We start from the raw sequence: 16,952 nt of genomic DNA on the forward strand, positions 1-16,952 counted from the left end.
AAGAGCAAGTGACAAGATCTCAGGCTCTAGCATTCCCAAGGTGGGGTCAAACAGCCCAATGGCACCTCAGGGGACATTCTGATTCAGGAGCCTAGAGATGGCATCCTCTGCTGCAGTGACCTTAACAAGAAACTGGAACAAGAATGGGGTCCCTTCTTATTTAGGGGAGAGATTGCAGCTAGGCCACAACCATTCCCCTCTGCACTGAGATAAGCCCAGCCCCAAGCTTGTAGAAAAAGCAGCCCTGCACATGTATACCTATGTAACAAACCTACACGTTCTGCACATGTATCCCAGAACTTAAAGTATAATTAAAAATAAATAAAGAACGGTAAAAAAAAAAAAAAATTAAAAGGGTCCCTGAACAGATGTCCACGCTCATCCTCATTCATACATCTTCACTGGGGTTCTTCACTGTAGAGTTCTAGGAAGGAGGCTTTACAAATAATAGAACATCTATTCAAGCACCAGGCTTTTGTTTAATTTGAAATAAGTATAGATTGAGAGGAAGTTACAAAAATAGCACAGAGAGGTCTCACATACCCGTCATCCAGTTTTGCCCTCTGGTAACATCTTCTATAACACTAATACAATAGAAAAATCAGGAAATCAGCATTGGTACATCCATAGGCCTTACTCAGATTGGACCAGTTTGACATGCACTCATGTGTGTTTGTGTGTGAGTGTGTGCGTTCTGTGCAATTTTATCACACATAGGTTCATGTAACCACCATTACAATTACAATACAGGACTGTTCCACCACCACAGAGTTGCCTCATGATCCTCCTTCACAGCCACAGCCATCCCCCTCCCAGGACGCCCCCCTCCTGAGTCCCTAACCCTGGCAACCATTAATCTCTTCTCTATTTCTTCAATTTTGTTATTTTGGGAATGTTCTATAAATATAACCTTTAGAGATTACTCAGCATAATCTCAAAAGGGTACTTTTTTTAATGTCTCATAATTTTTTACCCAGTAAAACATTATTTTCACTGAGTTTTGCTGAGTCTTTGTTCACTCAGCACAATTCCCTTTGGACCCATCCAAGTTGTTGAGTGCATCGATAGTTCATTTCTTTTTATTGTGAAGTAGTATTCCATGGTATGGATGTAGCACAGTTTGTTTAACCATTCACCCACTGAAGGGCATTTGGTTTGTTTCTAGATTTTGGCTATTACAAGCAAGGCTGCCATGAACAATCCTGTAAAGGCTTTTATGTGGACATAAGTTTTCATTTCTCTGGGACAAATGTCCAGGAGTACAATGGCTGGGTTATATGTCAAACCTTTTTTAAAAATATTTTTGGGCCGGGCGCGGTGGCTCACGCCTGTAATCCCCACATTTTGGGAGGCCAAGGCGGGTAGATCACGAGGTCAGGAGTTTAAGACCAGCCTCGCCAGCATGGTGAAACCCCATCTCTACTAAAAATATTAAAAATTAGGCGGGCATGGTGGCACACACCTTGTAGTCCCAGCTACTCAGGAGACTGAGGCAGGAGAATTGCTTGAACCCAGCAGGCAGAGGTTGCAGTGAGCCGATATTGCGCCACTGCACTCCAGCGTGGGCGACAGAGCGAGACTCCATCTCAAAAAAAAAAAAAATTTGATGGAGAGTTTTCTAAATACATATTTCATACCATACTTGGCCCTCTTAAATACAATGTAGATAATTTAATCTTATTTTTAATGATTTGGAGTCATTATTAGGAGCCACCAAAATCTGTAAAACTATTTGTCTCGAAATTAAATGGCCCCAAAGTATTAGAGGCTTGTATCTCCAAGTGTTCACATGCCTGCATTTGTTACAATATTCTTCTTAAAGTTCAGGTGTGTTGTTCAACATATGTGGTGAGTGAGCACCTGAAATATGGCTAGTCTGAGATAAGCTGTGCTGTAAAGCAATTTACACACCTGATTTTAAAGACTTAGTACAAAAAGAAGAGTGCAAAATATCACAAGAAGAATTTTTATAAAGATTGCATGTTGAAATGATGATATTTTGGACTTACTGGGCTAAAGAAAATATATAATTAATTTTATTTGTTTCTTTTTTGTTTTGTAATGTGCCTAAAGGAAAATTTCAAATTACATATGTGGCTCAAATTATAATTTTATTGGACAGTGCTGGTCCAGAGGAGTTTTGTCTCTTTACTTGCTTGTAGGTTGCTAGAGGTGATTAAATGTCTAACATTGACATATGTAGTATGTTACTATTACTGATATGCCCTACGATAGTAACATAATGCTATAAGAAAATTATAAATATCTAAATAAAATCAAAGTCTCATCACTGCTTTCAAAACAGCAAGAAAAGAGGCAATCGAGAAGAGAGGGTAGAGATCTGGCTTAAGACTGAAAAATCTGAACTCTGCTTCCAAAGCACCTTCAAGGAAATTACTTATTCATAGTCACACAATTCAACTTCTATGAACCTCCATTTTCCCACCTCTAAATTCTTGCCTTGCTTATTTCATGAGCATTGTAAAAATTAAATGAGAAAATCAATTTGAAAGTACTTCAAGAACTGTAAAGTAGCATGCAAATAAACAAATATAGAAGTTTTTTTAACCAACCTCCACATAACTAACTCACTAGATCGGGCAGGGCTCTCCATTCCCTCTACAGAGCACCCACCTAGTGTCCAGGGATGCTCCGTGGATGCTCCTGGACAAGCCATGCACTATTCCCACCTCTTGAGTTCTATTCTGACAAGATTCAGTAGGGTTTGATCCCAAAGCTTGTTATACAGTTTCAGCTATATAATTTTTTGGAAATTGTGTACTTTACAGAATTTAAATTAATAAAACAAGAGTATAAGAAGAGTTGTTGCTTCTGTGAAAATTAAGCCCAATTCTTTGGAAAGTGAAATAAAAATAACCTCCTCCCCTCCCCCCACCAAATAATTACCACTGTGTTAACTCTAAGACAAGGATAAACACATGGGGGGGCATTATATGTATCTAAAAGAATTCCCCATTTACAGTGCTTTACTTGTGTCTTTCAGCTTCTATCCACTTTAGAGAAAACAAAGCTGGATACCACAGAAAATGTATTACAGGTTAGGTGTGGTTGTGAAAGAAGACAGCACCCTCCAAACATCAGACCCAGCTCAAAGGAAAAGCTACATGATTAAATGAATGTACAGCTAGGCAGTTAAAGTGAGATAAAACAGTTAATTTCATTTCTTCACTATTTCCTCACTCCCTATTTTAACTAACCTTTTTCATTAAGTGTCTAATGAGTGCTGGATAAGAAGGCTACTTAATCATTATTATCAGAATAAATGGGAGGAAGAAATCTCCAAAATGAAATATAAGTGATTCAGTAGTGTTTAAAAAATACATGATACCCGGCCAGGCACAGTGGCTCACATCTGTAATCCCAACACTTTGGGAGGCTGAGGTGGGCGGATCACTTGGGGTCAGGAGTTCAAGACCAGCCTGGCCAACATGGTGAAACCCCGTCTTTACTAAAAATACAAAAATTATCCAGGTGTGGTGGTGGGTGCCTGTAATCCAAGCTACTCGGGAGGCTGAGGCAGGAGAATTGTTTAAACCCAGGAGGCAGAAGTTGCAGTGAGCCGAGATCACGCCACTGCTCTCCAGCCTGGGTGACAGAGCGAGACTCTGTCTCAAAAAAAAGACCAAAAACATGATACTCATAAATACAGCCACATAATACGTCCATGTTATGAGTAGAAGATTCAAAAACAGGTTAAAACAAGAGTTCAAAAGCATGCAAATGCTTTTTAATTCTTTAAGAATACTCATTAAATCATATAAATGACATAAAACTAATGCAAAATTACAACATTGTAATCATAATAATACAGCAATTTTCTCCTATCATAATAAATAATTAAACCATCTACACCAGGGCTCAGATAAAATAACAAAATCAGCAATAAGTAATATTTATTAAGTTCCTACTATATGCCAAGAGCATTATATTATTTCATTTAATCCTCACCAAAAAAAAAACCTAGCAAAATACCCAACATATACTTTTTATAGATGAAAAACATCTGAGATTAAAAAGGTTAATTAATATCCCCACAGTGGCAGCTCTGGGATTCAAGGTCAGTCAAACTTCACCATGCTACATCCTAGAATTACGAAAATCCAGACTATCGAGCCTCAAGGTTGAGGAAGTTCCCAGATTTTTCTCATCAGAGCAGCACATCTCAGATGTTAATGTGCAGATGAATTACCTGAGGATCTTGATGAACTGCAGTGTCTGATTCAGTAAGTCTGGAGCGCATCTGAGATTCTGCATTTCCAGCAAGCTCCCAGGTAATGTGGATGCTGCCGGTACTCAGACCTCCTGTCCTGCAGCACATCCAATCATTGTCTGTCTCAGAGGGCCTGATTTCCTTCCAGTGGCAGAAACCATTCAGAACATCATTGCGTTTTCTGCCTCCCCAGCTCCTAGTCCTCAGCAGTTTCCTACACCCAGGAAAGGGCCAACTCTGCTGATGCCAAGTGGATAAGAACTCCAGGTATCACATCTTTTAAGGGCCTGCTCTGTGTCAGGCACAGGAGCACCAAGAAGAATGAGAAAAAGACCCACACTTCTTAGGGCTTTTAATCTCAAATTAAAAGTACAAAACATACTCCTGAAAATATGCCATTATAATCAATTCACAAACAAGTGATAATTTTATAGGTAACAGCAAAATCACCTTAAAGGGGTTGACATTGTCATCAGAATATCTTAAGGAATTAACACTCTTCATTCACATTTTCAACATCCATGTGGAGAAACATTAAAGCAAAAATGGACCCAGGGTAACCCTGGGACTCAGTCCTCCTAAGTCAAACCTTCTCATCTGTCTATGAAGCATCCCCATCTTTGAGCCTGGCTGCCTGCCCAACTCCTGAGCTAAGGAAAGGAAAATATTCACAAGCCTGCCTTCGTTACTAGGGGAAATGTTAGCTCCTGCTTTTAATTAAGCATTTTATACTGATTTTCTTCTTTGACCATAAAAGATAACCAACTGCATATTTTCTAAATGATCCATACAGATCTAATAAACAATGTTTTCCCAATAAAAAGGCAGCTCCCACTGTCTCCCTCGTCTGCCATAAAAACTTGAGCTTTCCAATATTCATCAGTTTGACAAATATTTAATGAGTGTCTCTTTGATTTGTGCCAGGCTCAATGTGCTGAACACTGAAGATATACATGAGAATTAAACACCATTCCTCCTCACCCAGACCTCACAGTCCAGAGACAGAGACAAACATATAAACAAATAATCCCAAAAGAGTGACACTAGCTGTTTAAAAACAACAACAAAAAAAAAAACAGGAGAGGAAAAATGGGTGTTTTTTTTCCTCTTCCTGAGTCAAATGCAAAACCATAATCCATTTCCAATTTGAAGGAACTAAGAGCTATAAACAAATGGGAAAAAAGCAGAATTGCACAATATTCCTGAAATACACTGTGATTAGCAAACAGCCATACAGACACTATGACAGGCACGCTCCTAGGCACTCAAGTGATAACATGGAATTCTGTCGCCAAGGAGGTTCCAGTGGCCTGGGGAACAAGACACAGCTAGCATTGGAGAAGTTTTTAAACACTGGTGAGAGAAGTCAGACAATGTAGGCTATGGCTAGATCATGATGAGCTTTGATCCACCATGGCCATGGCAATGGGGAGCCACTGAAGATATTTTTGAGGAAGGGAAATGACACAATGAAAGCTGTTTGTATGTCAACTTTATAATAAGAAAAGTGACTTGAACACCTACTATGTGCCAGTCACTATTATTCCAGGGGCTTTACATGTATTATCTCTAGTTTTCCTAACAGCCTTTTAAGGTAGACATGATCATCCCTTCTTTACAGATGAGGCAAATGAGACTCAGAAACATTAAGCAAAAGTATCTAAGATTACGTGGCTAATAAATGATGATGCTGGGGAAGTTAATCCAGCTGTTGAATCAATAAAAGAAAGAGGTTACTAGCAGGGAAATTGACGTTAAGCCCCCGAATAGCCAAGATATAAAGTATGGTGCTGACACCAAAAATAGGAAAGTTTATAATGCATCTCACACAACACTTCATCTATTTCTTCAAAGTAGTCCAGAGATGAACCAGAGATACTTTTGCTTAACGTTTCTGAGTCTCAGTTGCCTCATCTGTAAAGAAGGAACGATCATGTCTACCTTGAAAGGCTGTCAGAAAAACTAGAGATAATACATGTAAAGCCCCTGGAATAACGGTTCATCTCTGGACTACTTTAGAGCAGCAATAAAGTAAATAGCCACAATGTGTTAAGTGATTACTATGTGCTGGGTACTACGTGTGATCAGGGCTGGGGATACAAAGGAGACATGCAGAGCAGTTAGTGACTTGTCTATACTTACAAGGCAAAGTGATGGGTGGGCAAGACAACAAACCACCCTGCTTACCTCCTCTCTATGGCAGCGGACTGCATGCTGCCTGGCTCAAGCCCATGTATAATACTAGGACCCATCACAAGGGGTCAGGTCTGTGGCCTCCTCCTCCTCCCCCAAAAACTGCAACCCCCACTGACTTGTTCCTCACAGGCTCTTGGTCCTGTTCTAGGTTATTCTAACCAAGAGTACCTACTTAAGTTGACGGGCCCAGTGCAAAATAAAAAAGTGGGGCCTCTTACTGAAAATAATATTAAGAATTCCAATTTCCCTGCAGAGCGTCAAATCAACCAGGGGGCTCCAATGTGGATGGTCTGCGCAGTTGCACAGGTTGCATACCTATGAAGCTGGCTCTGATTCTAAACCAGTTCCTACTTCTCTAGATTGGTAACAATTGTATGCAGAGTGGAAAAATGCCTGACTGAGTCTCAGAAAATGTCTGTTCCATTCAAATCTTCATGATCAGGAGACCTACTGCCAAAAAGATAGCTTCTCAGCTCAGTGAGAGCTGGCTGGCATGGCATGGGCTCATAAGATGAAGAACGCAACCTCTCAAAAGGGCAACTTTCTCCCTTCCCAGTATATGGCTTCCAATGATTATGTGGTGCAGTATTTAGTGAAAAGAAATTTGGTCGTCTGTCCTCTCAAAGGTTATCCTGAAGATAGAGAACATGGAAAAAAAAAAAAAGACAAGACTACAATCAGTCCTGCTTTAAAACAACAACAACAACAAAGGTGTCCCTAAATTTAATATGTGAAGCTTAGTAAAAATAATAACAATAACAAACATTATTTGAGTGTTTATCAACTACCAGTGGCTATGCTGAATCCTTTTTAAAGATATATATAGCCCTCACAGCAACCTGAGATACAATATTCAAAACCGTGTTCATTTGCTTTCACAGAAGGGCTTGTTTCACTTGTTCAAATAGAGCTGAATTTCAGGTAGAGGGAGACCAGAACAAATAAACCCTACTAATTGTTTGACCTTGGGCAAGTTCCCTTCCCTTGCTGGGCTGGATGTGTTCACCTGTAAATGGAGTTTGTGGCCTGCATGCTTTTGAAAGTCCTCTGGACTCTGATAGTCTGTGATTCCCAGAGGAGGAACTCGTGAAAATTCATGACTCTCCGTTCAGCCTTCCCACACATGCTACTCCAGAGCACCAGCGAGACAAACCACAAAATCGGGCACAGCAGAAAAAAAGCTGGCCCCACAGCCAGGACACTGGGTTTCTAGCCTGGATCCACCAATTACTCATAGGATGACTGGGAGCAAGTCACTTCACCGCTCTGAGCCTTGGTTTCCTTATCCATAAATTAATTAACAGATGCCCAAAGTCCTTTTTTGCAAGGCACAGTGCCTGGCACCTAGAAAGTTCTCGGTATGTGTTAGTTATTGTCATCATTATTAATTATTACGCCCTCTTCCAATAGTTCCCACCAGCTTCAAGTAAGAAAGACCCCTTTTAATGCAAAAATGAACTAGAGTCCTCTTCCCATCTAATAGGTTTAACACTTAGAATCAATTAATTAGAAAAAATATAGAACATCAAAAAATCACTATGAATTGTTATTCAATTCATCAAAGCACTTTCACATATGCTTGAAAAATGTGAAACATTTTTCTCATCACCGATGATGTTGGATTCTCAAAACCCTTGCAATGATACTGAGGAGCTGGGCTGGGGCCCGCTGCTCTCTGGACCACCTGCCAGCTCAGGGCTCGGTGCATTGCCATTTCCACCTTCAGTCACCTCGACTCTGCAACTCCTCCTCTCCTCTCTCCACCGCTGCCCTTACCACACTGTCAAGGCCCAAAACACAAATGAGGCAAAAGGAAGAAATATGTATATCTAGCACTGGAACTGAATGTACGACTGCTTGTGCCTGTTTCTGCCTTTAAACCTCTTTTCTCACAAAGTACAAACTTTTAAAGGGTAAGAGATGATACACCCATTTTATGTAGAATGTTTGATGCAGTCTTGGATAAATTCTTCATAACTATATTTTAATATGCATTTGGAAAAAAACAGAAAATAATACATTACTAGAGCAGGAATGGTTCTTTAAAGCCATGGTTCTTTAATTTGCATATAAATCACCTGGGATCATGTTAAAATGCAGCTTCTGATCCAGTAGTTCTGGAGAGGAGCCTGAGACTCTGCATTTCTAACAAGCTCCCAGGTGATGTTGACACTGCCACTACACAGGGCTTGGTCCAACCTTATTGCTTTGCAGATGAGAACCTGAGGATCAGAGAAGGCAAGTGTTTTGTCTGGGGCCACACAGCTAGTTAGAGGTAGGGCTAGGAGATAAACTCAAGTTTATTGACTTTCAGTCCAGAGCTCTTTCTGCTATGCCCTGATGTCATCCTTTGTAGAAGGGAAAAATGTTTCTGAAAAAAAAAATCCCATCGTCCTTTCCCATATAAGACAATACTACACACATATAAATATGCACATACATAGAGGACAAGAGCTAAACTCTCTCTCTCCCAGTTTCCAGCACAGAATGTTGCCAACAAAAGATACTCAAAATACTATGTGTCGACGGATCAATCTGATGAGGGTTTTAATGAAATGTTCTGATTAGAGTAATGCTTTTACCTTTGTCATCTCTAAAGACTCCCTTCTGAGCAGCCACCCCCATCTCCAAAACCTTCTGTACTTACATACTAAGATTCCCCTAATGGCATTTTCTAAATTAAAATTTAATTTATGGGGAGAAAGTTCAAAACAAGCTATTGTTCTAAATCAATATTGAGGCAGAAGATAAGGCTATTCCAGTAGCGGCAGGATATTTTATGTTCCTGCATATCCTTTGCACTAGACCATCTAAGGCACGTGAAGTGTTTGAAGAGTCGCACTTAGCAGTCTAAGTGTTCAAACAGCATTCAAAGCCTCTCTGCCCTCCCACCATTCAGAATCACTCCAAAGGGCTTCTGTGGCTTGGAACTGTATTTTCACGGTCTTAAGAGTTCAAGAGAGCTTACTCCATGAGCTTGCTCAGCTCAGGCCCAAGCACACGGCAGGTCCACAATATGTCCCTGACCCAGTGTCAGATCCAGCACCTAGAGTCACAAGTTTTCAAGGTTTCAACAGGATTTTCCTTAAAAGGTCAGAAAACATACCCTCCAAGGGAAGAAAAAATGGCTGTTTAGACTTCTTATTCTATTCTACTACTGGTTGAAATTAACAAATTCAATGCAAATACTTTGGATTTGAATCTTGCCACACTAGGAAACCAAGAGGACAGGAGGATAACACTTAAAGGCACAGCCAATTTTTCCCCTTGCAAGAGGGAACCTCCGGCATAGCTCCAAAGCCACAAGAGCCCTCTCAGCGGGGCTTCTGATGATTTCTAACTCGAAGAATGTAATCCATCAGCCCCCTGGAGCACCAGCCTGGCTGCCAACCCTCCCACCAGAACCTTCCTGAACCTGCCCTCCCAACCACAAAGTCCGCTTCCCTGGATGCAGGGTTCCAACCTCCCTTCACTGCATGGCATTCGAGGCTCTGCACACACAGGCAGCCTTGTCTGGGGTCCACAAGTCACTGTGCAGATCTCTCTTAAGGCATGTACCAAAACAAATTCTAATTCCTCCGGTTATTATGTCTCTCCACCCACCCCAAACGACTGCACCCCACCACTACCACCAGTTTCATGAGTGCGTGAGCCCCTAGAAAATGGATAATGTTCTGGACCCTGTGTATCCCAGCACAGTCCCGGGCATACAGTCAGGACTTGCAAAATGGGAGCTATTATTCTTACATCATATTGATATGTTCCCTCCGCTGCTCCCTTCTTGCTCGCTGCTTCCTCCAGTGGGCTTCCTAAAACAAATTTAGGGCTGGAAGGGGCAGTCAAGCCACTGCATTTTACAGATGAGGAAATTGAAGAAGACCTTCAGGTGATTCCATCACTGCGGTCCTGCTAGCAGTCTAGCTGGAGAGCCGCCCTCTGGCCTCTGATAACTGGTCCTGAGCTCCTCCTCATTCTGTCTCTCTGGACCCAGCCAGCAGGGCACAGCAGGCCACCACCAGTGAGAGAAAGAAGCTGGTTCCTTCGTGGCCTAGTGCTGGAGGCCGGGGAAGCCAGTTTCGACGTCAGACTCAGGCACTGAGGAATTCAGGGTGGTTATTTCTGATCAAGGCCAGGGTGGGCCTCAGGTTCCTCGCCTGGAACATGGTCATCTGAGCTCTTGTTGATGGACGACTCACCATGCACACTCAGGACATGCCAGTGTCCGTCAGCATTGTCTGATTTTGCCCTCACCAAAAGGTAATGAGGTAGATATGATTAGTACCCCAATTTTTACAGATGGGGAAACCGAAGCTTTGAGGTTTGCCTAAGATCACAGTTAGTTGAATGGGTTTGGCTGACTCTCGGAGCCCATATTTTGACTTTGGTCACATTAGCTTTGTCAGAGGCCCCTTTGGCCCTAGGAAGCGGTGACAGTGAGGATGTCCTTCACTGAGAGCAGATGGGAAGCTCACCCTGTGCTTCCTGGTTCCCCAGCAACGAGGGCCCTTGCCTTTACCTAACTGCATTAGCGGCAATTCTACCTAATCCTAGGTGCACACAACGGAGACAGGAGTCTTTCCCTGGGGGCTCTGCTTCTCCTGAGATTAGCCACAGTCCCCAGGAGGCTGTTATCCCAACCCCAGCGGGGAGGGCAGCACAACCAAGATGGAGCTTACTGCAGGAAACCACTGCTGCACTGGGAAAAACAAAGCTCAGACTGGATGGCTCGGCTCTGATCACAGGCACCAGATGTGCCAGCTACACAGGTATATACCTGCCAGTCATCACCAAGTGACCGCTGAAGCAACCACCACTTCTTTCTGGAGGTCCTGGGAGGGGAATCAGCAAGCATTCCAAATAAAAAAACATACCCTGAGCTTCTCCTAAGGGCATTCCCTAGAGCAAGCACCCAGGTCCCTGTCTCATTCACCCCTGTATTGCCAGCACCCAGCACTGTGCCTGGCACATAGTAGGTGTTCATCAATCATTTGGTTAACTTTTTTTATTGACACATAATAGATGTACATATTTTCAGAGCACATGTGATATTTTGGTACATTCATAGAATGCGTAAAGATCAAATCAGGGTAACTGGGATAGCCATAATGTTATGCTAGGAACATTCTAATTATTCTCTTCTAGCTATTTTGAAATATATAATAGATTATTATTAACTATCATCACCCTACTGCCAATCGATCATTTGATTGACAAATGAGCTTACCATCGCCATCGTGGTAGAAGCCAACGATGCCTCACCAGATTTGAGAATGAGTATCCAGGCTCACCATCAATTATGAAGTTTGGGATAACTTCCTTCACCTGAGTTTTTCCATTCTGTAGCCCCAAATAATAATACCCATCTCGCCTAATCCAGTAGGATTTAGCCATTCATCCCACAAGACTCTGGGACAAATGCATAGAATAATTTTAAAGGGCAGCACTATTTGAGGCCACTTACTTTTTTGGGTAGATAATCTACACAATGTGAAATCAGAGAAAGCTGTCATAAGATTCTGGGTCTGAGGATTACAGGTTGTCTGGTATTGTGGAAGAGTGGACTGGGAGTCCTAGCACCTCAAGTGATTCCTTTAGAAATGTGAGAATCCTCGGCACCAACTTTATCTCACAGTCCCTTCATCTTTCAGCAAAATACTTAATTCAACTGGATACTCTAGTTAATTCACTCCCACAGACATTAGTAGAAAATAAGTTTTCAGGGAAAGAACCAAGGAAGTTAAGTAAGTTGCAAGTTTCCATTTTTCTCTCATTCTCTCTCTTTGCAAGAGGCAAGGAATGAGAATTGGTGTAATAATAAGAAGAATAAAGTGATATTCTCATGGTGCCCTGCAGTTTGAAACATTCTTTCACTTGGATCTCTCACTTAATATACATAATAATACTCTGAGATTTTTATTAGCCCATTTTATAAATCAGGAAGCAGAAGCCCAGAGAGGTGAAACATTTTGCCCTAGCAGCAGATGAGTAGCAGGCCAGGCCCAAACTGAGATTTTTTTTCTTTCCAAACCATACACTGTTCCCTCTGTGCAGGGCTGTGACTTATACACTCCCCATGTAAATGAGAACTGCTCCCTCTTCGTATTATCTGGATGCTTGGTTTGTTCTAAGAATGCCTCATCTGTGACATGGGGGAAGGATAAAAATAGGACCTACCGAATAGGGTTGTCGCAGCACCTGAATACTGCCTGGCACACAGTATAGACTCTATAAATATTACCAGTGGTAGTAGAAGCAATTGCTGGTTGTACTGTAAACTGATAACACTCCCATTTCAAGGCATTTGCTTTGAATGCCTCTGCACTCACTGCTCCTCCCTCAGACAGTCTCAGGGGTCACCCTTTCCCTTCACACAGGTCTCTCTGCTCAAATCCCTTAAACCTAGAGGCCTCCCAGACTGCCCCATGCGACAGCACCCACCCCACCTCCTTTACAAGCTCTTTACCCTGCTCATTCTTCTTGGCCCTTCCTGTTACCTGCTGTCATGTATATTTCTGTATTTCCTGACTCCTCCATGACCAGGGTCTTTGTTTTGTTCACAGCTTTACCCTCAGTATCAAGAATGATGCCTGCCACGTAAATATCTGTTGAGTGAATAAAGGAGGCCTCACGGATCCATTCATCAAGAAATGAAGACAAAATGGTACTTGCCATCTAAATCCTCGATCTCAGATAGGACTTTAGGTTTACAAGGTGACTTTATAGCCTTTACCTCCTATAATCTTCCATAATCTTCAGGGAATGGATTATAATTCCCATTATAGAGATAAAGAAACTAAGACCTCTTATCCCCAGAAAGGGCAGAGCAACATTCTGGGAAGACAGATGCTAGGTAAGGTCCTGAACCCCACCCTCATGCCCATCCGCCATGCCCATCGATTAGCAATGAGGCATGGGGGTCTCAGCCTCCTTCTGAGTTGCTTTGACTCTGGTGGAGCAGCTGAGGTTCAAGGGGATGGTGGGAACTGGCTTACAGAAAGGGGCCTGGGAAGTGAGTTTTATCCCTCAGTCAAGAATCAACATTACAGGCAGCACAATTTTGTGAACTCATTTGTCCAAATAAACCCCTACATTATTACTAATATCATTTTAAAACACATAATGGGCTCTTGTTTTAGTGCCTCCCAGACACATTTTTTTCCAGTGAAAAAAAGGTGACTCCCCTGAGTCACCTTTCCTGATTTCTGCCTCCAGCACTCTAACAGGAGCCTGCATTGGCTGCTCCCTCTCCACACCTTCCAGGACCTGTGCCCAGACTCTCACTGTGTCACCATCATTGTTTTCACGCTGCCCACAAGGCCAGACTTTGAGGTCCTAGCAGATAATCCTGTAGCCCCAACACCTGCCCAATGCCTGGCACCCAGCAGGCCTCCATGTGCCTGCTGACCAAGGACCACTCCTGACTCACAGCAGGTGCAAGAAATAAAACAGCCCAGGCTTCTCTCCTCCTCAACACTGCCTCAGGCCCCAAGAAACCCCAGCAAAATTTTATTAAGCTCCCCTTTCTCCTGCATGAAGGAAAGATGTCCCAGCCTGAAGCAGATGGCACTGGGAGGCTAAGGCAGAGTTGCTGTAGGAAATCCAGAGACAAGGGGGCATTTCTGGCCATCTTTGCATCCAGATGGCTTGCAGGTTCAAAACTGAGAACACTTTCCCCTCTACTCATTGAGAGAAAGAAGAGAGAGGAAGAGCTCCCCAGGGGATATTTCCCTAGTAATGAGACCTCTTTCAAAATTCCTGAGAAAAGACAGGGAAGGGCAGAGCAACAGGGAGGGAGAAAAAGGTGCTGAGGGCCGGCAGCCAGCACTCACCACCTCTATTCCCAGCCTGCAGGTGAACCGTCCCTGTAGCACAGTGCCAGGATTTTCCACACCTCCTCTCAAACACAGTCCACACGAAAAAGGAGAAAGAGGAGGACTGTAAGGCAGAATCTGAATTGGTTGCCAATTAAGAGCAGGGTGACCCTAATTTATAGCAGCAAAACCCAGTTATCACAGACTCCATGTTGGGAAAACAGCCCAGCTCTGGAGCTGCCCACTGCTCTCCTGCAAACAGAACTCACAGCAGGTGTCATTTAGCCTGATTGACTTTTTACAGGGCTGGATTCCTCAACTGTTGGAAGAGATAGCCTGGAGATTTTCAGTTGTTCGAAGACGCATTTTTAAATTCCTAGATAGTCACACCAAGGTAAGCTGGAGTTATCTCGGCCTCTAGGAAGGAAGAACAATGCTTAGCAAAAGTAAAAGTAGAATCCATTCAACTGGCCAGGCTCAGGAGATCCAGAACCAGACCCTACTGTAAGGAGCATCCAACCCGGTGATAGAGAAGATCCCAAAAAATAGTCATTACACAAATAAATATTCAATGACAAATTATAATGAAGGTTATTTAAGAACACAAAGTGCTAAGAGAGCATGTGAGTGGAAATCCAATCTCACCTGTTGAGTCAGGGATGTGACATCTGAGCCAAGACAGAAGGACTGTAGCTGATGGGTGGGGGAAAGGTGCTTCTGTGGGAGGGAACAGCCCATGAAAAGCCAACATGTGCATAGGTGCCCTATGAGACCACAGAGGGGGTTGTAGACAGCCTGGGAGGGCCTGCCTGAAAGTCATGTCAGTGGATCCTTGCTTTGAAAAATATTTAATGAGTGTCTCTTTGATTTGTGCCAGGCTTAATGTGCTGAACACTGAAGATATGCATGAAAATTAAACACCATTCCTCCTCACCCAGATCTCACAGTGCAGAGGGAGAGACAAACATATAAATAAGTAATCCCAAAAGAGAGTGACAGTGCCTGTTTAAAGACAAAAAAAAAAAAAAAAAAAAAAAAGGAGAGGAAGGATGGGTGTTTTTTTCCTCCTCCTGATTCAAATGCAAAACCACAATCCACTGTTGTGCCCCCACCCTCCTTCTCCTCCACTCTATTTCTTTAGGTCTTAATTTCCTGGCACCCTGTTACCTGCCAACTTCCTTCTAGATACCATATGTCTCTTCCTCTGTCCCTCTTTGCCATGTTCACATTGACTTATTTTCACTTCAGAAAAGCTCAAAAGTAATCATTGTCTTAGGCAGTGCCCAGTCCCGACAGCAGGCAGTGCTCAGGTGTCCCCATTCACTGGCTTTGCCTACTCAGAGGCCACTTAATGGGAGGAATCAAGTCAATATTAGATCACTCACCTTTCACTGCTATGGTCGCAGCCATGAGTATGCTCAGGCTTCAGAAGAGGCTTGCCTCTAGGGTCCTCCCCTGTGGCAAGAAGAAGGTCTGGTTGGACCCCAATGAAACCAATGAAATCTCCAATGCCAACCCCCGTCAGCAGATCTGGAAGCTGATCAAAGATGGGCTGATGATCCGCAAGCCAATGACTGTCCATTCCCAGGCTTGATGCCAGGAAAACACCTTGGCCTACCGGAAGGGCAGACACATGGGCATAGGTAAGCGAAAGGGCACAACCAATGCCCGGATGCCAGAGAAGGTCACGTGGATGAGGAGAATGAGGATTCTGTGCTGGCTGCTCAGAAGATACCGCATATCTAAGAAGATTGATCACCTCATGTATCACAGCCTGCACCTGAAGGTTAAGAGGAATGTGTTCAAAAACAAGCGATTCTCATGGAACACATCCACAAGCTGAAGGCAGATAAGGCTCGCAAGAAGCTCCTGGCTAACCAGGTTGAGGCCCAAAGGTCTAAGACCAAGGAAGCATGCAAGCACCATAAAGAGTGCCTCCAGGTCAAGAAGGAGGAAATCATCAAGACCTTGTCCAAGGAGGAAGAGACAAGGAAATAAAAATTCCCACTTTGTGTGTACATACTGGCTTCTGTGATTATATAGATCAGCCATTAAAATAAAACAAGCCTTAAAATATACATATATATAACATATAATATACATATTAGATTACTCTGTCAAGCCCCTCCTCCTTCAGAAAACCCTCCCAGTAATTCCAATCAATGCCGGCCTCTTTCCTTCTTGATCCACAAAACCTACTGCCTGTAACTCCCTGTGGCACTTAATTACATTGAATTTAACAGACAGTCAACACGTTTTAGTGATTTGCACTGGTTTTGACCCTAGAGGAGTTACTTAACATCTCTGAGCCTCAGTTTTCTTTTGGGAATAAAAGCATAACCTCCTTTTATAAATCCACGTGTATAAACACAATCAGAAGTTATCTCTGAATGGTAGGATAATGGGTGAAATTTGTTTTCATTATACATTTCTGAATTTGCTTTTAATGGATATAAATGTTCTCATCAGAAAAAGCAATAAAACTGCTTCCTCTTAGCTTTAAAAAAAAGATAACACCCACTTCATTTTGTTATGAGGATTAGTGAGGTGAGGCTGTGTGCATTGTAGGAACACAATAACCTCATGAAAGCAGCGTCTACTGGCTCAGATAAGGAAACCCCAGGGAGGTGGAAAAGAGATTGGCAGGCTGTCAGACCTCTTCTGCCTCTCAGCAATGCCTGCTCTGGATATGAAGTCATTCTCTCCTACACACC

The 16,952-nt window shown here is 42.7% G+C and overlaps 1 protein-coding gene and 1 pseudogene across 2 annotated transcripts in view; one reads left to right on the plus strand and one right to left on the minus strand.

The window, feature by feature from the left end:
• The window catches only part of ROR1 (receptor tyrosine kinase like orphan receptor 1), a 406,019-nt gene that overhangs the window by 375,007 nt on the left and 14,060 nt on the right, over window positions 1-16,952 (minus strand). The gene's annotated exons all lie outside the window — the stretch shown is intronic.
• LOC101131513 (large ribosomal subunit protein eL19-like) lies at window positions 15,646-16,236 on the plus strand (annotated as a pseudogene).

Source organism: Gorilla gorilla, chromosome 1 (genome assembly GCF_029281585.2).
Source record: "Gorilla gorilla gorilla isolate KB3781 chromosome 1, NHGRI_mGorGor1-v2.1_pri, whole genome shotgun sequence".
NCBI classification, from domain to species: domain Eukaryota; kingdom Metazoa; phylum Chordata; class Mammalia; order Primates; family Hominidae; genus Gorilla; species Gorilla gorilla.